At 41.5% G+C, this 24,846-nt stretch overlaps 2 long non-coding RNA genes across 2 annotated transcripts; one reads left to right on the forward strand and one right to left on the reverse strand.

Annotated features, from left to right (window-relative positions):
* Positions 1-14,301: 14,301 nt before the first annotated feature.
* On the reverse strand, positions 14,302-21,300 carry LOC139625003 (uncharacterized). Its single transcript, XR_011691809.1, has 2 exons — positions 19,008-21,300; positions 14,302-18,878 (listed from the first exon to the last, which is right to left on the reverse strand). It is a non-coding gene; the product is annotated as an uncharacterized lncRNA (long non-coding RNA).
* LOC139625002 (uncharacterized) lies at positions 16,281-22,796 on the forward strand. The gene is made up of 3 exons (XR_011691808.1): positions 16,281-16,460; positions 17,069-17,181; positions 21,295-22,796. It is a non-coding gene; the product is annotated as an uncharacterized lncRNA (long non-coding RNA).
* The last annotated feature ends 2,050 nt before the right edge of the window (positions 22,797-24,846 follow it).

Genomic DNA, 24,846 nt, shown 5'->3' on the forward strand with positions numbered 1-24,846 from the left:
TGCTTTGTTGTGACATAAAAAAAAACATAAAACGTCATCACTTTATTTTATCCTTATAGAGATTTTAGTTAAATTGTGTCATAAATGGCATATGAATTCATGAGTTATGGCCAAAAACTTGTTTTTTGAGGTCACAGTGACCTTGAACTTTGACCTTTGACAATCATCACCAAACTAATCAGCTCATCCTTGAGATCAAATTCATCTTTGTGTAAAATTTGAGGAAGTTCTCTTCATGCGTTACTGAGATATCGCTTTCACATGACTGGGACGTACGGAAGGACGAATCCATAACCTGAAAATAAAAATAAAATAAATAATGATCTGGTCCTGGCTGTGGCCAGTGCAGAGGCATACGAAGACATGGAAATCTCAGTTTATACAATATGGGACCTTTAATAGAACTTGTATTATTGTCCCAGTTAAGAGGCTCTGACATCTGTGCAAATGTAAAGATGTTTTCAAGACTAAAAGAAAAAAAAAATATATATATATAAGTGCCCTGAAGTGAGATTAACAGTCCAAATATGTCCCTGCTGCATCCACTACTACTCTCTCTGCTTACAGTTGTCCTTGATATCAATAATAAATCAGTGCAATCAGACAAATGGAATGATTCTTTTAGGGCATTTCTACGACTGTATTTTTAGCCAGCTTTTATTTCCACACATTATTTACTGCATGGGAATCCGGCCCTGTCGGCAGCTATTAGAGGAACTTATATAGCACAAAATGCTTTGAGATCACATCTATATCCCTTCCATTTGTAACACACGTGCTCCTCACCACAGGCAGAAGGCTTTCTCCTGCCAATGTTGTGTATTTTTCCATCTGTTTCTATCATTTATTTCAGATCTTTGTTGTGATGCCTCCATCTGCTCTCTGACTGGCTGCACTCAGACTCTGTGTTAATACTTAATACCATGAAACATCGCTCATGCATCCTTTTAAATGGTTCAAAAGACACTAAAATGGGATGATTTCATTTTGTTAGTACTTTGAACCCAGTCAGGCCATGAATAGAATATTCCTGTACATGTGCAAAGAGATGCCCTCTCTGCCCTTTACACATGCTCTACTGAGCGACCTTCTATTTATTTTTTTATTTTTTTCACACATTCTCTGCTGAGCTGCCTTCTAGTGTTTTTGTTTTTTTTGTTTTTTTCTGTTATATTCAGGCGTGAAAACTGATGAGTGCAAATCAAAGAAATAGCATTTGTACATAAACCACAGATGAATAGAAAAGTCACCAAAATAGCAAAAAAAAAAAAAAAAAATCTATAACCCAAATCAGACATGACTCCAACAAATAACAGTGTGATGGAAAATTATCAAAGTGTCTCAGTGGCCTCATGGGTCCTGTCGAGTCTGGAAGTTGTCAATCAGTCTGTGAATAAACACTAGGGCAGTCTAACTGGAGTAACTGGGACACATCACTTTTACCCAATAGTATTTGCATCATGGGAACGAGAGTGGAAACTGTATCAGAAAAAAAATGCATCTTTGATCAGCTGCTGCAAAGCTCAGCTCTGGGAATGACCAGTAGGGATGCTGTTGTCTGCGAAATCCAGCAGACACACACACACACACACTGTATCAGAGTACAAAGACACACACTCACACACACACCCCTCTTTAATCTCTTTTTGTTTTTTTTTTACTCTTATCCAGTTCTGTCCCATTAGGTATAAGGCAGAAAAAAAGCTCAGAGGGGGACAAACTGCGCCCCCGTGGACCCTGGGCTCTGTTAAGCACTCTGAAAAACTCATCTTTTTAGCCTCTCCCTCCTCTGTCCACCTCCCTGTGCCTCTTCAGCCCCAGTCCCGATAATACCACATCAATACCGCAGTAGGGAGGAGGCACCACACTAATGTAAACACACAGGTCGACCTCGTTTTGCTTCCCACGGCTGACGCCAGAGAAGAAAGTGTAGCACAAAAGGGGGATGAAAAAGGTGAGCCATGTCATCCCGATTAGATTTAATAAAAGAGACAGGGATGAAAACAACAGCGCAGGAAAGTGATGGAAAGGCACTTTAAAGAGGATTGCTGGATGCTGTGCAGATGTCACTAAAATGGCAGCATGGGTATAAGTCAGGCATTAAGAATGGCCACCCTCTGAATGGCTCCTGTATGTTGGGTCCTGTGAGAGAGCTGAACGGGACCAGCAGGTAGCCGGGTGTGCCTCTCAGGGTCTTAATCCTCCACAGTCTGAGTGGGAAAGGCAGGAGGAATTGAATTTTTCACAGTTGTTACTATGGCGGTGGGCACCTGCTGCTCCTCTTTCTGCGACTCATAAAGTATTGAGTCGACGGTCGTCTAGTGTTTGACACTTTGTTTCTTCTCCCCCTGTGTACTTTTAGCCCTGACTGAATACAGCAAAGACCTCCAGCTGTGACATGCTATCCCCTGTCCAACGTCCAACCATCGCTGCCAGCGCTCACTCTCAAAAATGTAGGGTTCAGTATTATCATGCCACAGAGTCAAAATGACATTTTCTGTCAGTGGAGTCAACAAAGGCTCAAGCATTAAACAACCAAAGCTGTTTGCCATTGCTTTCATTCACTGACCTACCACCATTATGATTAAGTAAAGTGATTAAGGTTCACTGCTCGGTAAAAAGACAACGTAAACAGCTCAAAACACAACACTAACACATGATCACCATGAAGGAAGAGTGTGAGTAAAATGCTTCACAGAGCTCACTAGAGACAAGATCTCAACATATGGAGCTGTGGCCAAACTGCTAATAGCTCATGGGCCATCCTTTCACTCTTGACTGAGAACACTCGTTTCTCCCTGATGTTTTAAACCCATTACGTGACTTATTTTTCTGTATAATTAATATGAAAAGATCCAGGCTTTGGTGGAAGCCTGAAGGTGTTATTTTGTTTGTGAGTGGCATTGTTGGTTCCTTGGTGGGTGAAGTGGATGACTCATGCTTTCGTAATCAGAAAAGAGGCAAAGAAGCAATTGAATTAAATTAAGACACTTAGTGCTGTATTCATTTATTTATTTCCATTTGGGGAAGCTAAGATAAGACAAGCATAGAAAACACAGTATCTGACATATGTTAAGCTGAATGTGTCATTGCTGTGTGTGTGTGTCCACAAGTTGAGAGTAAGTCTGATATTCACCTGCTTGTTCCTCTGGTTTTGGTCTCCACCAACTCCTGAAGCAAACATCTGATTCTTTCGCAGCTAAATGCTCCTTTATGTGAACCAACTAGCTGCTAACTTTCTGCCTGCTCTCTGATGCTGGGCAGGCAGCATACCGTTGGTTTCTCAGAAGATTTTTTCCCCAGAACAGCTCTTTGCTACAGCTGTGATTGAGGGTGCTGAGCCTGGACTTGTGTGGGCCAAAACAATTAGTTGAAAGAACCTAAAAGGTTCCACTGAGATGGGGGACTATTGTAGAATTGGTGCAAATTTTAAAAGGACTTACAAGCAACACCTTTAATATTACCTCCTATCATTTTATCCATGATTAAACCAGTGCTATTTGAATTTTGTGCAACAAGCTGGAAAACAAACAATGACATTTTATCAGCTTGTGAAGTTGTTTTGGCTGTGTTAGCAAACAGTTGCCTATTTTCATATCTGAGACACACCGTGCAATGCTACCAATTATTTGGAATTTTGTTTAAGGGCAGTTAATAAATTTAAGTTCAATGTTCACTGCCCTTTTGGCTATGTTTTAGTGTCCACTGACTGTAGAGAAAAAATATCTGGCTGCTAAATGCTTCATTTTGTTCACCAAATAGTCGCTAACTTTATATGTCTCCTGTTCTGTGCTGGCATTGTAGTATCCAGTGTTTTCCTTAAAAAAACAGCTGCCCACCGGTTATAATTCTCTGTGAGTGTGTCACAAATGGCAACCTGAAAAATGCCAAAAACTGCAATTCCTCGAATGACCAGTTGATGCTGGCTCCAAAAGTGAGTCAATCCCAGTAGACTCGACAGCAGAAATGAACATGTTGCACAGCTTGTACAGCTGGTACAACAAACCGTTTCAGTCCCTATGACTAATTTACCCTGTCATGAAAACTGTACGCAGGAAAATGTTTATATAACTCACCTGTTTAAATTTGATTAAGACTTAAAGTTACATGTAATTTAGGGCGTGCTGCTTTGAGGGACAGCAGTATGCTTGTCACATACCAGCATGCACCAAAGTCTCAGCTCCACACATGCCCCACCTCTTTGCCCACTTTTTGATTAGCTGGGAGTTAAGCGGAGTCACACAGTGCCAAGATGGTGATGGCGAAGCAGCCCACTCTGAGCTTCAAACCACTCTTCGGAAACCTGTGGGTAAAACAGTCTATGTTCACAACCTGCAACTTCTTCAACAGTGCAGTCATTGTTAAATGAAGCCAAACTAATTCAGATTTGTTCTTATTGCAGCACTATTAAACAGTATATGCACATGTGTTCTCAGATCACCAACAACAACCCCTGTTTTCCACATGAATCCTGCCACACAACGGCTGAACATCTGGAAACACAAAGACATGTTCTTTATACTCTCAGAACCACATAATCCATACAACACTGAATGCTTAAGTCTGTTTTGGCAACATTATTTCACTGTGCTAATTTTGAGCTGTTGAAAATGTGAAAATTGGGGGAAACATAAAATAAGTAATTCCAGGTGAAATGTCTTGCTCACAGGCATTTTGGCTGCACTGGTGCAAAATGTGTTATAGAGAAAAGTAAAAGCTCATTATTAAATGGCTGAATTTGATATCTTCATGCTCAAGGATGTCTGTATTTACTGAGTGACTCTTCCTTTTATTTTTTTCCCCAAGCAGATATTAGAAGGTCAAGTGATAATATCATTCAGAATAATTACCAGTGCAATTAATCTGTGTACCTTTGCTGAAAGTGTTTTGTATGCAGTGCATCCCTCAGGAGTTACCAGAGCCAAGACCTACAGAGCATAGGAAAACAAAGAGAAGGGGAGCTCCTCACCCGCTGGCCTTGGTGTCTAGACACCACGTTGGGGGCTAATCGAAGAGATCAAACAGATTTAACACTTTGCTAACACAGATCAAAGACTTACCAGCCCATATTAGGCATGGGGAGTATAGAGAAATTAATTGGGAACCCAGTGTGAACAGGCACAGGAACAATGAGCTGATTATAGTTTGATGCATCCATGTGAAGAAATAAAAAGAAAATGAAATGTGACAGAGCGATGGGAAAGCAGTCATTATTTATCATTTGTTTTTGGTCTATTCAGGGAACTGCTTTGATATTTCTGAATGGCAGTGGAAGAGGTGCTGAATTAGTTATCATGCCAATATATTTGAACCGTTCATCCAACACTGTTTGCCTCCACCCCCCCCCCAGCAGTGGTGTTTGTATGTGTGTGTGTGTGTGTGTGTGTGTGTGTGTGTGTTTGTGTTTGGTCCCCATGGCTTCGATACCAATCACGATGTTGGAGCCTGAACCCTTCATCAACCTTTACTGCTCCTGCAATCAACAGGTAAAGCAGACTTGAATGTAAAAAGAACTACACCCAATCAAACCAGTCCAAGTGAGATCTGAATTCCCCTCAGTTTCTGTGTGAGGAAATACGAACTATAATGATCCTGCAGATAAAGTGTATACTTTTCCTTTTTTTTTTTTTTTTCACCAAAAAAGGATAAAATCTTTTGGCCATATTTATGGATGGAGCATCTAAGCCTTGAGTCTCCAGGTGGGCATTTCCCCATGAGAGCTGGCTGTGTAGACTATGAACACTGAAAGCTACTTTGTTTTTGTTTGGTTTTTTTTAGCATCTCCATAAAGTTTGACAGATTAAAACAACAGTTGTAAAAATCGAAGCAGCAGAATCTGACACATCCTAATTTTTATGCTCAGGGATTGAAAACACTGGTTTCTACATGTCCCATATTGCAACTTGATCTTTTAATAAGATGCTTGGTGCTTCCTAAATAACAATTTCTTTCAAACTCCACACTTCCATTTTGTAATTCTTTCTGATAAAAAAATGAAGTCAAGCCAAGCTGAGGCAACCTTTTTGAGTCAGAGTTATTATTTTCATTTATTTATTTATTTATTTTTTACTTTAGAAATCTCCCTCCACAACCATGGTTACATTATATAACTGCTTTCACAGTCTGAGTTCATCTGAGAACAAATTGAACTCAGTGAGTAAAACTGGTGCAGTGCAAAACATATAATATTTGTATTAATCTTGAAGCTATTAGAAACTGGGAGCTACTTAGCTTAGCTTGCTAACGTTATCAAGTATTATACCATGTATCAAACAGTCACAGAAGACTGGAGTCGCAGTTTGCATGTCATTTGTGTCTTCAACATGTATCTCTACGGTGGACCAGACAAGTCAACACAATTCAAAAGCCACAACACAAAGACAAAAGCCACACATGAATGTGAATTAAGCTACAACAGTGTTGTTGCATATTTGTTGTGCCTTTTTTTACGTGGTGGCTTAATTTGCACTCATGTTGCTGCTTTCATGTTTATGTTGTTGCTTTTGCATTCGTGTTGTGGCTTTTGTATTTGTGTTGTGGTTTTTGCATTGTGTTGACCCATCTGGGGCACCGTACAGCTCACTCCTCAGTGCATATGCATTTGAAGCAGGATTATGCAAGTGACAGGAGGAGACACGCTAACAGAGCATGATTATGCAAGGTCACACTGGTTACGAGGAAAACTTGGTGCCTCTGAAAATGAAGCATAAACACAGCACAGACAGGATTCACAAGAGCCACAAGTAAGCTTGTCATGAAACATTAGAAACAAAAATGAAGTTATTAATGAACACAATGTGTGATCACTGGAACTCAAAAGAGTAGCGGTGGAGGAACTGTGGTTTGTGTTCATCAAACTTGATCACTACAGACTGCAGCTAAACTTTTCTTTGTTGTGTTAAAACATTTACATAAGACTTTGGCTGCATTTGCCTCAGGATCCATGTCAAGACCACCTCCACCCTGATGGTGCTGGACCTGCACCATCAGTCTCTCTCTCTCTCTCTCTCTCCTCTGTGTGCACCTTGTGTAAATTATCTGTGTCTTTCTTTCATTCTAATCTAGTAAGAATTAGAAGTATTCTAAATATTGTAATCATAATAACTTATAATATTTAGAGGGATGGTAACAGTTTGCCTCAGGTCGTCATTACTTACATCCCGAGTGAAGTGATCATATAGAAATCCCACATCTGAAGTGGCCTTCTCTTAGAGGTTCAGTCCAGCTGATCATGAAACAAGCTGCAGTTTTAGTAAATCAGATGCTGAATACATTCACTGGAGTCGCAAACTCAGTACAAACTACAGCACAAATTTGTGCGCTTGTGTTCGTATCACATTTTAGTAAGGAGAGGGTCTAGTTAGCAGATGCAGTAATGCAAATAACCAGACAGTGAAAACTCACAACAGCCAGCAGTCCACACAGAGAGTAATGTCCAGATTAAGAGAGTAAGATATGGAGTTGAGGTCATCACTGTGGTTGAACAATGGATCCCAATGTGGCTGTTTCAGACCTATGCTGCTGAAACTGTAGTGTCTCTGCCATGTCACCTGGAGAGCATTAATATAAGCTGCACTGCCACTGCAGAAAAAATAAGTAAAATGTACATTTCTTATCTTAAGTAATTGCAGTTTTGACCAAATAAGTCTACATATAATTAATTATTCAAAGCAAAGCTTTTTGAATATATGACAATGAAATTCTGGCTGCCTTGGTGTTTTGGTGCGCACTCTTTTGCCTTATTTTCTTTGTAAATTCAGTTTTCTGCCTTGGTTTCCGGAGCTCTTTCACCAGAGAAGAGCTCATTAACATCAGAGAAACAACTCCAGTGGATTTTTTTCCACCTTTCTCGACTCACCTGTGGAATTATTGGACATTTTGGTCAGAGGTGCACTGACCGTTGCTCTCGCAGTGAAACGCCGGCGCGTGTGCGGACTCCGCACACCGCTCCCAGGTATCTTTCTCTCCAAGGTGCATTCACTGCCCAACAAACTGGATGAACTTCAGCTGCTGGTGAGGAAGAACAGAGACTTTTCTTCATCTTCCGTCCTGTGCTTCATGGATACGTGGCTGTGTGGATCGATTACGGACTCTGCGCTGGAGCTGGCCGGCTTCCAGCTCTTCAGAGCGGATCGCGACACAGAGCTGTCCGGCAAAACGAAAGGTGGAGGAATCAGTTTTTCTGCTAACAGTGGCTGGTGCAGAGACGTGACAGTGATCCTGCAGCACTGTTCTCCTGACCTGGAAACTTTCATCATAAACTGCAGGCCCTTCTACTCCCCCCGTGAGTTCACTTCATTCATCCTGGTCGGTGTTTACATCCCACCACAGGCCACAGCAGATACTGTGTGTGGAGCGGACCAACCCGTACTCCGTAGTTATTGTCCTTGGTGACTTTAACAAAGGTAACCTCAGCCACGAACCGCCCAAATACAGACAGTTTGTTAATTGCCCGACCAGAGAGGGGAACACTCTGGACCACTGTTACACCACAATCAGTGGTGCTTATCCCGCCGTCCCCCGGGCTGCACTGGGCCACTCTGACCATGTCATGGTCCACCTGATTCCCACATACAGGCAGAAACTAAAACTGTGTAAACCTGTTGTGAAGACATCGAAGCAGTGGAGCAGTGAAGCCATAGAGGATCTGCGGCATGTTTGGACTGCACTAACTGGGAAGTGTTCAGGACTGCTTCCAACAGTCTGGATGAGTTCACAGAGGCTGTGACATCATACATCAGCTTCTGTGAGGACTGCTGTATCCCATCACGCACCAGGGTGAGTTATAACAATGACAAACCCTGGTTCACAGCTAAGCTCAGTCAGCTCAGGAGGCAAAAGGAGGAAGCTTTCAGGAGTGGGGACAGGGACAAGTTTAAAGAGTCCAAGTACAGGTTTAGCAAGGCGGTGAGAGAAGCTAAACGACTGTACTCTGAGAAACTTCAGCTCCAGTTCTCAGCCAATGACTCTGCTTCTGGAAAGGGCTCAGACAGATCACTAACTACAAACCTAAACCCCCCCCCCCACTCCATTAACGACTTCCGCCTGGCCAACGATCTGAATGAGTTCTACTGCCGCTTTGAAAGACAATGGGACAGGCCTGTCACCAACCCCCACGAGTCCAGCCACCACCTCCAGACCACCAGCTTCTCCTCCCCCACTTTAGCAGGGACCCTGGCACTCAACAACTAGCCACATCAGAACACCCTCCTCCCCTACCAAAGGAACGTCTCTCTCTATCCTGGAGAGAGATGTCAACAGGCTTTTTAAGAAGCAGAACCCCCGCAAAGCAGCCGGTCCTGACTCTGTCTCTCCATCATCCCTGAAGCACTGTGCTGATCAGCTGACTCTGGTGTTCACGGACATCTTCAACACCTCACTGGAGACCTGCAGTTCGCCTACAGAGCCAACAGGTCTGTAGATGACGCCGTCAACATGGCTCTCCATTTCATCCTCCAGCACCCGGACTCCTCAGGGACCTATGCCAGGATCCTGTTTGTGGACTTCAGCTCTGCCTTCAACACCATCATCCCGGCTCTGCTGCAGGACAAGCTCTCCCAGCTGAGCGTGCCTGACTCCACCTGCAGGTGGATCACCGACTTCCTGTCTGACAGGAGGCAGCACGTGAAGCTAGGAAAGCATGTGTCTGACTCCCAGACCATCAGCACTGGATCCCCGCAAGGCTGCGTTCTTTCTCCTCTGCTCTTCTCCCTGTACACCAACACCTGCACCTCCAGCCATCAGTCTGTCAAGCTCCTGAAGTTTGCAGACGACACCACTCTCATTGGACTCATCTCTGATGGTGATGAGTCTGCCTACAGGTGGGAGACTGACCGTCTGGTGACTTGGTGGAGGAAGAACAACCTAGAGCTTCACGCTCTGAAGACAGTGGAGATGATAGTGGACTTCAGGAAAAACCCAGCCCCACCCACCCCCATCACCCTGTGTGACTCCCCCGTGGCCACCGTGGAGCATTTCCACTTCTTGGGAACCACCATTACACAGGACATTAAGTGGGAGCTGAACATCAGCTCCCTCATCAAGAAAGCTCAGCAGAGGATGTATTTCCTGAGGCAGTTGAAGAAGTTCAACCTGCCAAGGACTATGATGGTGAACTTCTACACCTCCATCATTGAGTCCATCCTCACCTCCTCCATCACCATCTGGTACGCTGCTGCCACGGAGAGGGACAATAACAGACTGCAGCGTATCATCCACTCTGCGGAGAAGGTGATTGGCTGCAATCTTCCATCCCTCCAGGACCTGCACGCCTCAAGGACTCTGAGGCGTGCAGGGAAGATTGTAGCTGACTCCTCCCACCCTGGACACAAACTCTTTGAGTCACTCCCCTCTGGCAGGAGGCTGCGGTCCTTCAGGACCAAAACCTCTCGCCACAAAAACAGCTTCTTCCTGTCTGCTATCAGCCTTATCAACGAGGCTAGAGAGCCCCACTGTCACTGATCCCCCTGATCCCCAATTGCACCAATCACCAGCACAAATTCCTTGTATGTGGAAACATACTTGGCAATAAAACCAATTCTGATTCTGATTCTGATTCTGAGTTTTCTGTCTCGATCTGCCCCTGAAATGCCTTGGTTGTTTTACTTTTGAAATTACTTATATTGTGTATATTTACTTTCTGTCTGTATCCATTTTTTCTTGTGATCGTCTTCCCCTCAATGTGTTTCGCCTGTTCCTAATTACCCAGCCTCCCTCGTGTATTTCAGCCTCTGTCTTTCTCTCTTCAGTTTCCTTTGATGTTTCCTTGTGCTCCTGTGATTTTTCCTGAGTTTTGCCTGTTAGTGGATTTTCTGACTTTTGCCTTCCTGTTAGTAGCACCTAGACGTATTAGTTTGTTTTTTTGGGTTTGTGAAATAACAGAACCTTACTTTCCAAGGAAGCAGTGAGTACATTTACATGCACATTATTATTCCAAATAAGTCTTTATCTTATTCATAGTATGATGTTTACATGGAACATGAGGAACCTGGTTTATCACATCCCTGTCTACACGAACACAACACTATACAGGTTTGTGATCATGTGCTTGCAGTTGTGTCTTGAATCCTTAACATGTCAACCACTAATGTCTGCACCAACAGAAAGTGATCTGAAACCTTGACTGTTTCCACACCACAGTGTCCCAGTTTCCATCACATTACTCCAGATAGAAAATCTGTGGTGCTCAAATCAGGAATAATCACTTATCCAGGTTTCTGAAACCAGAATATGATGTTTACATGCAGAACATGTAACTGGGGTTCTCCAGAAACCAGGTCACAACAGGGACTTGACAGTATTATAGCAGTTTTTCTATTGAGGAAAACTGAGCTGAGCATTTCACTAGTTTTTCATTTCCATGACAGTTGCAGTTGTTTAAAGCGACATTTTTCTTTGAGAAAAGACCAAACACTGTTTATTGGCACTTCTTGGAAAAACTTATTGAAGCTACTTTTCCTTGTGTGACATGACGTTAACAGTGGCATCCGCTCCTCTCAGACACAGCATACTTTTACTTGCTGTTTTGAGTGAATAAGTGCATTCACATCGACAAGTAGGGCAACATGCAGTGCACTGTGAGCACCTGGATGGTGCACTCAGAATAGTCAAAAAAAAATGAGTGTTAAATGATGGACACTTCTCACCCTCAGCGGTAGCCATCTTGGCTACATAGCAGAAGGGGAAGGACCAACAACATATTTTCAGACTTCAACCAAAGAAGGAGGACCCAGCACTGATGGGGGTGGAATTCCCATGTTCAGTGAGTATACTGTGAACACAGTGTACTACATGTGAGTGTACGGACTGAAGTAAGACACACGCACATGTCTCACTGTGCATTCACTGCCTGTTTGTGTGAAAGCCTATGTGTACATTTTAACATAAATATAAAACCCTTATTGCAACACATTTCCCTTTGAGCAGTTTTATTCCTTTCAGCCAATCATTTCATCAGCTAATGACGCTGATGAAATGCATGAAGACAAACGCATGAAACTAAATAACTCTGTCATAGTATAAAGAGGTATTAAAGAGGCTTTTCTCAATAATATTACATACACTTATTACATAGTTCCGTTCATTCTCAGCCGCGTCTCTCTCCAAAATGTTTGGCTGTGCGGGCACATGTCTCTCACCAGGCCTTTAAATGATCCAATTACTGGGAGTCTGAAACATTTCCACTATTAAGACAAAAGTAGGTTGGTTTTCTCCCCCCTCACTACACCCTCACACCAGCAGCACTACCTCCGATCCACTCCTCCACATCTGCTAAGACAGAGAAGGCCCTGACGAGGCCCACCACCCCATAGAAATTTGGGCTGATGCTGGAATTTCACTCAGATAAAATAAACCAGGGAAGCCTTAGATGCTGGATAAATAAGCAGTACACTTTAGCTTTGGGGGGAAAACCGACTCTCTCCCTCTCAGTGATGTAACTGATTGTTCCTTTTCCCCACTGATTAAAAGGAGGTTGAAATATACGGTGGTTATTACATTCTACTGGAAAAATACCCCTAATCCCTGGAAAATAATCAGTAAAACGATTTTGATTGGCAAAGACCCATGCAACAAGGGATAATCTTAGGGCCTCTGCACTTTTTGGTGTGGAAAAACACTGACCCTGAAGGGCTGACATCTGAAGAAAAGACTTACTCTGTGTCTAATAATTCATTACGATAGTCCTATTCATGTGGAAATAGTATTATGGGCCTTGTAGTGTACTTAAGGTCTCTGTGTAACTTATGCTGTGAAAATGAATGACAACATCAGTGTCTCATACACAGATGCTGGCATGCAAAGTCAGCATTTACCTATTCCTGAGTTTCTGAGGTAGCACTTTTGGCTAGATGTGGCGTTATGGTCCACTCTGAAGCCAAAAACCTGCTTATTCATGCAGTTATCCAGTCAGCAAATCATGTGGCAACAGTGCAATGCATACAAACATGTGGATGCAGGTCAGGAGCTCCAGGTAATGTTCACATCAAACATCAGAATGTGGGACAAAGAAATGTGATCTCAGTGACTTTGACCATGACATGATTGTTGGTGTCAGACCGGCTGGTTTGTGTGTTTCTGAAACCGCTGATCTCCTGGGATTTTCACACACAACAGTCTCTAGATTTTAGTCCAAATGGTGTTAAAAACTAAAACTAAACATCCAGTGAGCGGCAGCTTTGTGGTGGAAACACTTTGTTGATCACAGAGGTCAGGGGAGGTTGGTCAGACTGGCTGGAGCTGACTTTTTTAGAGCGAGCCAAGTTAGATACAAGGAAGTGAAAATGCAAATTAAAGAGGAGACACAGAGTTTAACATAAAACAAAACAGACGACTTTACTGACCTTTCATTCAAAAGTAATCTGACAATTCATACACAAAACAACTGTGTTTGTGTGCTCTTTCCTTTAGCATTGTTTTATATTATATCCTCATCATTTGTCATGAGTCATTCTGTCAACTGTTACCAGGCTATTGTAATTTACTAATCACAGTTTGATGCCTGTCCGGAGCCTGATGAAGACGTCTCTGGTCCTGACAGTTCAAGTTCAGAGTCAAACAGAACTTTACAGTTGGAGTTACTGTCCTGAAGTTTACTGATGAGCTCCCGTTTGTGATCTGACCAACAATCTTTAAAGTTGTGTTTCTTTTTAGTCGTTCTTTTCTGTGCCATGCCTGACAACTTGTGGCACATACAGTGTTTTTGTCTGCAAACTGATGGATTAAAAGAAGTTTCTTCATCCCTTTATGGCTGATGGTGGGAGGAGAAATGAGGCTTGTGCACGTGCGCCCAATTTCTCAATGATTGAGATTTTTTAAATGAGATCATGCGTACAAATTTATAATTCTGACCCAAAGAATGCATCTACATGTTTCTGGTTTTGTGTGTACACATAGTTTTGGTCATGAATTTATACAGAGTTTTATGCATTTAACCCAAGATCCAGTAGAAAAACGGCAACTGAATTGAATTTATTTTGTTAATGCAAGAAGCAGAATAACTGTCTAAATCCTGATGAGTTGTAAAGCTTGGTGAAACCATCCCCAAGTTAAAGTCTGGTAATAACTCCTGAAAAGTTCTTTCAGAAATAATAGAGACTGGGACATTGAGTGGTCAAAGACATGTCTCTACAGACAATCAGAAACCTGAACATCCCCTGATGCCACTGAGCCAGAGACAGAAGAAAAATATAAAAAAGACTTTGTGTGTAACATACAAATACAGCCTACAATGCTGCATAATGTATTTTTTTTTTTTTTTTTTTTTTAAAAGACGACAAGACATTGAGAATCCTAGAGGCCCAATGGTCAAAGGTCATGTTACTGTGTAACCAGGAGTATATCCACAAATATTTTCTGTAGATAACTTCTGAATAAAAATCATTTCAGCCAGTACTCAACCAGCAACAAGTGGATACTCCAGGAAGCCCACCTCCCATGAACCAGCAAATCGTGTTTTTTTTTTAACTCTTTTTTTGTGGGAAATAATAAACAAATAAATCACTAAAAAAAGCAGATGGCATTGATTAAATGAACTTAAATATAATGAGTTGAAGAGAGATTGGTCCGTTACCCTTAGACAGTGCTAGGCTAGCTGTTTCCCCTTGCTTCCAGTCGTTATGTGGCGCTAAGCTTACGGGCTGCTGGTTGCATCTGTAACGCACAAATATAAATCTTCTCGTGTAACTCTTTGCCTGAGAAATGAGAGCATATCCCACAATGTCCAACTACTCCTCTAAACAAACTGCTTTAACTTGCCTAAACAGGACCAGAATATTTTAATCATACCCTTGCTACTATGAGTAAATGTTGTAGGAAAACAAATGAAATATTTTGGCAGTGAAATGTGCTGTAGATATATTCAGTATTACTTATCATTAGGTTGATGGAAAAATGTAATCCAGCTGCCTTAATGCTTCTCCCAAAATGGATTTGCTGTTGCAAACTTGTGGACTTTGGCACGTCCTGCTGAGTGCTGTGACAAATGGAAAGTAAACGCTATTGAACACTCTCATGTTCACTGAAAATCCTCAGATACAAAATAATTTAAAACATAATAGCAGCTGTGTGTCCTTGTCGGTCACTGATTGTGAACCTTACAGAAGTAGCAATGATTGTCCTCCACAAAATGTACTTTCAGTACTTTTTAAGAGGTACCAACAAAAATGATTCGAGCAGTATTTGTAAGAATCAATAGAGACACACACATACACACACACGCGCGCGCACATACACACACAAAAGATGGCTGGTGAGGTTCATAGCCAGTGCTAGTGTCTCCTTTCATCTTCCCCACAGTGGGATGAAGAGAGGAAGAGATGAGAAAGAGTGACAGATGAAAAAGCAGCAAAGCTGGACTGAAAAGGCACTTAGAGGTGTTCCTGCTCACAGTTAGTCTGTTCAGGGGAGAAAAAAATGATGCTCGCACATGCACAAGGATGCATGTGTGTGCACTGGCGACACAGCTTAAATAATGATGTCACTTCCTGACCCAGGGCCAATAACTTTATCAGTGTTTTTCACCTTGATGACAGTGTCAACATTAGAGACAAGGTTAAAAACATGATTTTTATCAGAGGGAGTCCATATGATAAGTTGTCAGTTGTTCAGTGACAACTCTCTCAGCAACCTTTGAAAGTCCTGCCAATAGGGTTGTCACAAGAACCAATACTTTCGGTACCAATTCGATACCAACACGCAAAAAATACATCGATACCTGCTTTTTCTGGTACCGTCAGAACCGAATATTCAACTTTTCCCTCTGCGAGCCGTGTCGATTCTTGGCGGAAGTGACGGGGGCAGTGTCCGCGTGTGAGCAGCACAGAGCAGTCAGCGGCGCTGAAGAAGAAATACCTGAGATAATAACAATGGCTTCAGCAGGTGGGAGTGGAAGCACAACACGTCGGCTCGTTGACAAAACAGGTACGAAGAGTCACGAGTGGAAATATTTTGCATTGGAGGCGGATGAATACGGAGCAATTCTAGACACAAACAAGCCGACATGCAAACAGTGCCTGGTGTTAGAGGTTTTAGTTATGTGACATCAGGCTCCACACCACTGTTGTTTAGTTATTTATCTGCATATTTATAAGAAGAAGAATATTGTTTGTTTTATATATTTGAAGGCTCCATGCCACTGCTGTTCTTTTTTGAGTGTAAATAGCTGAATATTGTTATTTATTACCATAAAGCACAGTATTGCTTGTTCTTATAGTGGTGTTAAATACTTGACAGTTTAAAGCAGTTTTCAATAAATTAGTGAATTTAAAAGTAGATGGGTTCTGCTTTTTTTTTTTTTTTTTTTTTTTTTAAAGATTTTCTTTGGGCATTTTTTTGCCTTTATTGACAGGACAGTAGTGAGTGACAGGACAGTGGCAGAGAGAGAGGGGGAATGACACGCAGGACAGGTCGGGCCAGTCGGGAGTCGAACCGGCGGTCAGCTGCTGAGAGCATCCGCTCATGTGGTAAGTGCCCTAACCACTCTGCCATCGGGCCGCCCTGTGTTTATTTGTTTTTTATTTTTTAATTGTGGTATCGAATTAGTATCGAGAATCGTGGAAAATCACAGGTATTGGTATCGACTACTGAAATTCTGGTATCGTGACAACCCTACCTGCCAATACGCATATGGCTTGGTGGCAGTCTCCAGATTTAAAAGCAGGTGATGGCGACAATGGTGTGCTTCCAATTATTAGAGAATATATTGTCTTTAAGAGACAAGTTAATTAAATGAGCAGTGGGTGGATTTAAAATATCTTTGTGTTGTTTTTTTTGATAAGCATGTTATCAAGTTGGAAAACACCTTTACATCTACATCTTCAAGAACTGATCATTTTGTTTACAAAGCTCAGCAGCTGCTACTACATCTATCTAATGTTTCATTGGTTAATAAGAGTCAGTGAAAAAGAGGCTAGGCCAATGACACAGATTCTGAATACTACAGCCTAAAATGCTACTTTGACAACTGTCTGTTTCTAACTTTGTATCACCAGTTTGTGTTTTTTACCTGTGCACAAAGAAGAAAACAAAAATAGTTTTCACTGTTTTTTTTTTTGTTTGTTTGTTTGAGAAGAACCTGACTGACCTGCAGAGCCTTAACATCAACACCTCTGGGATGAACTGAAACACTGACTGACTGACCTTATTACCCAACAGCAGTGTTGGTCTTAACTAACGCTCTTGTGGGTGAGTAGGATCAAATCCCTGCAATCAGGTTACAAAACCAATGTTGTCTGTCTATTCCCACCCTCTTAATACACTGAACAAACCATAACACAACAGTGTAGCTGTGGAAACATTCACCAGTTCTCTTTTTTCCCTGAAGTGTCACTGGTGTTTTTGTCCCCATGCCACAATAGTAGTCAATGTCACTTTCTGAATTTGGCTGCCTCCACTGTCAGCAGGCTGTGAAATGGTAATAATTACTTTGTAATGCTAAAATGAATTAAGTGAGGCTATTAGCATCACTAGAAAATTAGACATTCCAGGCGAGGACTGTGTGTGCCGATCTGCAATCTGCCTCCTACTGATTCATTCTGCTTTTAGCTTTGACTGACAGTGACAGTGATTTCAGTTGGACAGAATACAGATAGTCCATCTGTGGTGTGTCTAATAAACCTTCGCTGGAGGCCGAAAGTAGCCCCATGACACATTGTGTGGTTGTGTAACTGTGTGTGTGGGGATGCACATGTAGATACTTAGTGTGTGTTCCAGACTGTGCATATTTGTCTGCACATGTGACCTGGTTCTCAATCTGTTCATGTACTTTTTTTTTCTGTTTTCTTTTTTTTTTTAATGCATAGACTGCACTGTACATGTTACCCAGCTCAGCTCTGGGGACTGAGGGGCACATCTGGCTAGCGAGCTCTGTCCTCAGCCAGAGCCTCAGTGGAGAGCTGTGGTCAACGGCTGTCCAGATGGACCTTGGTGTTCATCATAGCTGGCCTGGGTTCAGCCAGAGAGGCTCTCCTCTTAGCCAGGTCTTATCACAGCTCAGACCAGGTCCAGGGCCAGAGGGAACTATGTTATGCCACTAGCCTTCTAAATGTGTCTTCTGCTGCCCTCACAGGCTTTTCTCTTTCTTTGTGTCCAAATATCTGTAACATTCCTCACACATAAAAGCTCAAGTAATCACGTCTTTACACTAATCATCTACTTCACACATCATCCGTTGCCTCCCGTCTGTGCTTTGTTGTCTGAATCCTGTGATGGTAATTGAGGTTAGGCTGTGGTTGCCCCGTGTGCTACACAAAACAGAATTAACGTGAATTCATTTGTTTGCTTATCACTTAAGCTGCACCCTCTGGCTTGACCCAGGTAATAAAGCTGTTTCTGACACATTCATAAGAGAAAGAGACACAGGATCTGAAATGCAACAGGGAGAAATGCGAGGGAGGAAACTGGAGCAATGATAGTCGAGGGTGGGTAGAGGGTGTGTGTGTGTGCGTGTGTGTGTTCTGTATAATGAAAGATAAAGTTCATAAACACTATGGAGAGTATGGTCTACCTTTGGACTGCACAGAATGATAATGACAGATGTCTGCTGTTAGATAGCATGGAGTGACATTCACATAAAGACAGACAGACACAAGTAAAATAATGAACTACTGTTTAATTATGACTGAACCCAAAGCCTGAGATTGTAAGGAAAGAAAAAGTGCTGCCACTAACCAATTCAAAATAGCAAAAACTCAAAAACTGGATATTATGATGTTATATGGCAGGAAATACGGTGATATTCAATATTATCAAATATTGGTCCAAGCCTAATTCATTGTAAAGAGCCCTCTGTGGACTCATGTCACAGCCTGACATAATTTGCTCCCTGCTTCTGGTGATGAGTTTCTAACCTGAGTCCTTCAGGAGGGTCCCACCATCTAGGGCTGAGAACAGAAACACACTAATATTAAATAAAGTGTTGGTGGATTTCTGAATGTGTTGTGTCTCTGGCTCTACCACAGCATCTCCATGTGTTATACCTCTGTGCAGATGTGACACTGTTGTCCTCTTACCTGTCTCCTGTTAAAACAGGCTGTAGATGTTTGGGGTTTTTTTGTTCTGCATCACTGCAGCAGTCAGTCAGGTCCTTCTGTGCCACACCTGGATCCACCCCATCACCGATGAAGAGGACTTGTTACCAGGGCTCAGTGGACGTTATGTAGGTTAATGACAGACAGTGATTCAGTGTATATCAAAGTCAGGAGAGATTGATGTTTGAGTTTGTCTTTCTCGTTGACAAAATCAATAAAAAAAAATTTTTTTTCTTAAATTACTAAAATAGCAGAATGTAAAAAAAGTTATTGTCAAACAAATAAAAGTAGTGCGTAATTAGTAATCTAAACCACTTCTTTCTGTGGAATATGACATATAGTGCAAACCAAACTATATCCACCACCCTTAAAAGGTGCATAGATATTTTCCTTTTCAGCTGGAGTGAACCTGAAGCACCTCAGTGGGACCAGCTCTCTATAGACAGAGAGAAAAAAAAATATGAGCTCCAGGAGGTAGAGAAAAAGATAAAATATGGTACTACTAACTCTTTCTACTGATATTTTATATTTTAACTACTAAACACAGTTTCTCCTGAGGGTCAGTGGAGCTCAGTTTGACACCACTGTTAACCAGTATCATCAGTGAGCACTGTGCTCAGGAGCTTGGATGAGGGATGGATGTGATGTTATTCACCTTGACAGGTTGACAAATGATGGCCTGATGTTCTTCTGTACTTGCCTGCCAACCTATACGGCTAGGTTTGGACATTGTGCGTGTGTGTGTGTGTTGGGGAGATATACATTATACTGCTGATGACTTGTTGGTACTAATTAAGGAGAGGATTACATACACACTGTGTGTGCATTTGATATTTAATAACCTGAGGATGATGTCCCCAAAAGGACTGTGTGGGGTTGATTAAAGTGACACGATTTTCATTTTGCCAATGAGATTTGTGTAGTGTTTGTGTTTTTGCAGTTTTGAGAAATACAGTATACTTAATACATCATCTATAAAGGTAGGCTATACTTGATTTGTGTGCGGGCCAAACTTAAAGTCCAAATGTTTTTCTGCATCAACATAAAGATCAGCCCTGTGTTTAACGTGTCCTGTGCCTCCCTGTGACAGTTGTTCAACTTTTCGGTTCTGACATCAGTACCATCTATTGTCACTTGAATCAGTCAGAATCTGGTTGACTCTCAGTGTACATTCTGTTCATGGAAAACGTCGACATGTAATGTTGGGTAGCATGCGCTACTTAGCAATGTGCTTACTTTTCCCAGGAACTAATAGTATGACATTTAAAATGTTAAAGTCAGTAATTACATTGATCCTTGTCTGTCCATTAATTGGAGCAAATTTTATACAGCGCGCACCTTTGAAGAACTGACCAAGACATATTAGCTTGCCGCAAGAGACAACAAGCGTCCATCAAAAGAGGAGAAATGTGTCTCCCACTAACTTGCCAGCTAGTGCCTACTATGCAGGAAACTCGGTAGCAGTACATAGTTGGCTTTGATAGGGCTAACATTAAGCTGGCTGTACCCCCAAGGCTTAGACTGACTGCTTGTTAAACCACAGTGTCTATTTTTTATGTCTATTCATATTAAATACAGAAGCTGTGACGTGTGGATGTGGAGGATTTGCAGTTGTTGAATGATGTAACTAGCTAATTACTCTAATGCGTAATTAGCAGGGCATTACTATTTCATTGAGTAAAATGCAACTTGCTCATTTTTAGGGTGTATTTGCATAAAGTAGCCACTCTATTGCTGTTGCATTGGCTGTAGCTGATACTCACCAACAGTGAGACAACACAAAAAAAGCCAGAGTTTAAACCACAGCTAACAATAGTTTTGTAGCAAGTATCTCCATATGTACACACCTGCACCGCAGTTTGATTAATAAGCAACACCACTGCTAATGTCAGTTAGCTAGTGATAGTTCAACATTTTAGAAATATGCTAATCCCCCTTTGTAGTTCCAGCACTATACCGTCCTCCACAAATAGTCATTTTTACATTTATGAGCAAATTTCAAATGAATCGGATACAAGGTATTTATTGAACTGTAAAGGTGCTGGTAAGCACATTCTTGAACTTTAGACAGAGCTAAGCTAGCTATTTCTCCCTGCTTTTTATGCTAAGCTTGGCTAACTACATCCTGGCACTAATCACACCCTTACCTAGAGCTTGGTGTCAGTTTTTTTTCATCTCTCTCTCTGTAAGAAATTGAATATGATAATCAGCCAAAGTTCTGCACGAGTCGTAAGAGTTCAAGTGTTTTTCTGTGCATGTCTCATTTCAGGCTATCCAACAGTTGAAGTCTTCCTTCTGCCAGCTCCTGCTGACCAAGAATGCTTTCAGGCAATTTCAGAAAATGTCAACAACACTCTCTGCACCATGCTTGTACCCCTACTGCACTCAAGCAGGAGTTCTCTGTGAGGGGGTTTGGTGGGGGTGGGGGGTGTCTTGAGAGAGTACAGAACCTGTTATAATGGACAAGCACTTGGCACCTTCTCCCCTGGAGAGGCTACAACGGCCACAGCCCAATCACTGTCTGCTGAGCCACTGGAGCCTGTTGGCTCATTCGACGAAATCCACAATCTCCCCTCCTGCCTGCCTGCCTCTCCCACCCAGGTCAGCCCATAGAAAGCTGCTGCCAAGCCAAACACTCACTGATGAAAAACAAATACAGTGCTGTCAGCCTCACCACTGCACAGGCTGCGAATGACTCAGGGAATTCAAACTTCTGATGCATGTACCTCCCAAGCCCCATCTCAAACAGTTGTACATGTCACTGTAGCAGGTTAACAATGTCGTAAGCATATAAATATTGTATATTATATAAACATCTCCCAGGAGGGCTCCTGTTTAACTGCGCTGATCTGTTTGAGTTACAATTAGCATCACATTAGCATGCCAGCCATGTACAGTGGGGTCCAAAAGACTTGGGCAACCTTTGCAGCCTATACTAAAATAAATCCACCCCATTTCTTTTTGAGCTTGTTTTCCACTTGTTCTCCGTTGTCTTTTATAATAGCCCATGCTGAGCCAACGAACAGTCTTCATGGCAGCTTCACAGAAAAAGGGATCAATGTGAGAGCTACTGGAGGGTGCATTAGAGGATTCACAACAACTGGGTCCCTCTCTCTGTTCATACTGTATCAAAGGCATCTAATTAGGCTTATGGGTAGGGAAAGAACAATGGTGTATAGGCTGAAGAAGTCGCTTCTGGATGAGAGCCTGGGAGAAGCAGGGGGATAGGTGCTTTGCTGCTTCCCAGTAGGTGGGAGCGAAGATAGTGTATCTTCCAGTTCGTGTGTTTTATATTCCATCAGTGAGATGATTTCATCCAAGGTTGATGCACTGGAGATGAGGGCCTGGGTGATCATTGAAAACAGAATGTGTTTTGAAAAGCAGAATAATAACCTATCCTAATATATTACCCAGAAGGCTGTACAGGAGAAAACTTGGCAAAAAGAAGTTAACTTTTTGACTTGAATGGGGTGTGACTGGGTCACAAAGAAAAGATAACAGTCAGATAAAGAAGCTTAAACATCACTTTTCTGGGGCTTTAGACAGTATCACACTGCCTCCAGCAAATAGGACTTGCTCAGCTGTCAAGGAAGGTCTCCACTGCTAAAGACTATCCTTGAACAGAGACAGGCTATGATCTGTTAAAGGTCCCATATTGTATAAAGTGAGATGTCCGTGTCTTTTTTGATTATAAAGCAGGTCTAGGTTCTACATTAATACTGTGAAAGTATCAAAGCCTCAGTCCACAGAGAAATGCACACAGCCTGTATTCAGAAACTGAGCCTTAAAACCAGCCGTCAGGACTTCTGGAACTTTGTGATGTCACAACAAAGCAGTCACTGCCCACAACCACGCCCCAAGCCCCGCCCACCTTAACCCACCATCCAACCTTGCAGGATTTGGTTTCTCTGAGTGTTCACCTGAAATCTGCTATATTTTTTTGATCACTCAGAAAACAGTCTGCCAATAAGGGGAGTGGCTCAGAGCTTCTCTTCTGATTGTCTCACTGACATGTTCTTTACTAGAGCTCCAGAGAGAAGACTGAGAGAGGAGATGTAAAACTACACCAAGATGGTTTTTAGTTCTTAAAACCACAAATACATCATATGGATATCAACACTTCAAATGAAACACTGGAAAAGTGTAAAATATAGGAACCTTAACATGTTTGACCTGTTATCAAATGATTCCATATTCATGTAATTAAACCTGGGTATGTTCCATTCACTAGAGAGGGAATATATTAACACTGAGTTCACAGATGTGATCAAGAATCTTTTAATAACTCTTGAGTAACACACTGCCATCAGCACCTCATCTGGCCTATTGCAAACATACAATAAGCCAAGGGCTTAAATGAGAGAGTGCAGCATTTCGTGCACTTATTAATAACGGTTCCCATGTGTGCACGTCAGACTTAACTTCAGGTAAACAATAAAATCATCAATATAAATGTCACCAATCTTTGTATGGGAGCATATCATATAGCGTACCCTCAAGAAAAACAAACAAGAAAAGAAAAAGAAAATAGAATAAAAATAGAATTTAAAAAGGGACTCAAGACGAGGGAAAAGGGAACCAAAGAGAGAGTAACAATTAAATTAAGTAAAAATTAAATAAACACAAACATAAAGTAGATCAATGAAAAGCTCAGCAGAAAAAACAAAATCAGATTCTGTTTATTTACCCAACTGTTAGGTATGCATGCATCTCACATTTACACAACCAATGGAATGCTCCTCTTATGGAGAAACAATAGTGGATAAGAAATGTAGTGAAGTGCCAACAAAGTGAAGGGAAAAGAAGACTATGTAGGTTGTAATTTATTCCAAAAATTGGTTCTGGAATTGTTTTGTTTTTTTTGTTTGGTTTTTTTTTTTTTTACTTTTGATGTTTACCAAACCTCCATGGTAAGTTTTGGTCAGAAGCAATTCATGTAAACAGAACCATTGCAGTACGTCTTTTTTTTCCCCTTACAGTACATCACAATATTTAATGTAAAAAAAAATTAGCCTATTAACCTACATTTTCATTTACATTTTCAACATTCTAGAAAATATAAGAATAGACATTAAACATCAAAACCACATTAAAACCCTCTGAAACATGCCATTGTTTAGATTAGTGCCATCACAGCTCATGGTTGCTGGTTGTCATAGTAATGCACCATGGTTTTCTTCACACCTTCAGAACCTGAGTCTGCCAAAAGAACTAAAATCAGACTGTATGTACATAGCTGAGGGCTTTTTGTGATAGATAAAGGTGGCTCTGCTGGGAAAATGTGTTAAATGAAACAATGGTGAGCTAAAGCTTATCTAAACATATTTTCTGTTGGATTTGAAACCATTATTGTAGAGCAGACATGCAGGAGCCACTAAAATGAAATTATTTCTGTCATGAAAATAATGTAAAATGTCTGTACATGTACAGGAACATGAAATGTACAAACAAACTGAAAGTTGTGCAGACAAAAAAAAAACATTATATACATGCATACATGTTTGTCCTTCAAAACACAAAATGTGAGATAATATAACCTTTGAACAAAACAAAATAAATATGTTTTAAAAAAATAATTATGCAGGAGTGTAGTGGTTCATGAAAGTTTTACTTAACATGCAGTGAAATTTAAAAGAACTAGCAGCAGAGGAAAAGGGACGGTAAATAAAAGAAAAACAAACTGTAAGATGCTCTAAGAGATGCAGAGGTCAGAGTCACTTGTTTTCCACCCTCCTCCCTTCCTCTCTGTGCTCAGTCACTATTTCTTTCAAGGTTCTGGCAGTTAAACAAAAAGTCTCGTCCTGTGTACTTTGATTTACAC

Source organism: Trachinotus anak, unplaced genomic scaffold (genome assembly GCF_046630095.1).
Source record: "Trachinotus anak isolate AG129_WGS33_773 ecotype Australia unplaced genomic scaffold, CSIRO_AGI_Tana_v1 ptg000001l, whole genome shotgun sequence".
NCBI classification, from domain to species: domain Eukaryota; kingdom Metazoa; phylum Chordata; class Actinopteri; order Carangiformes; family Carangidae; genus Trachinotus; species Trachinotus anak.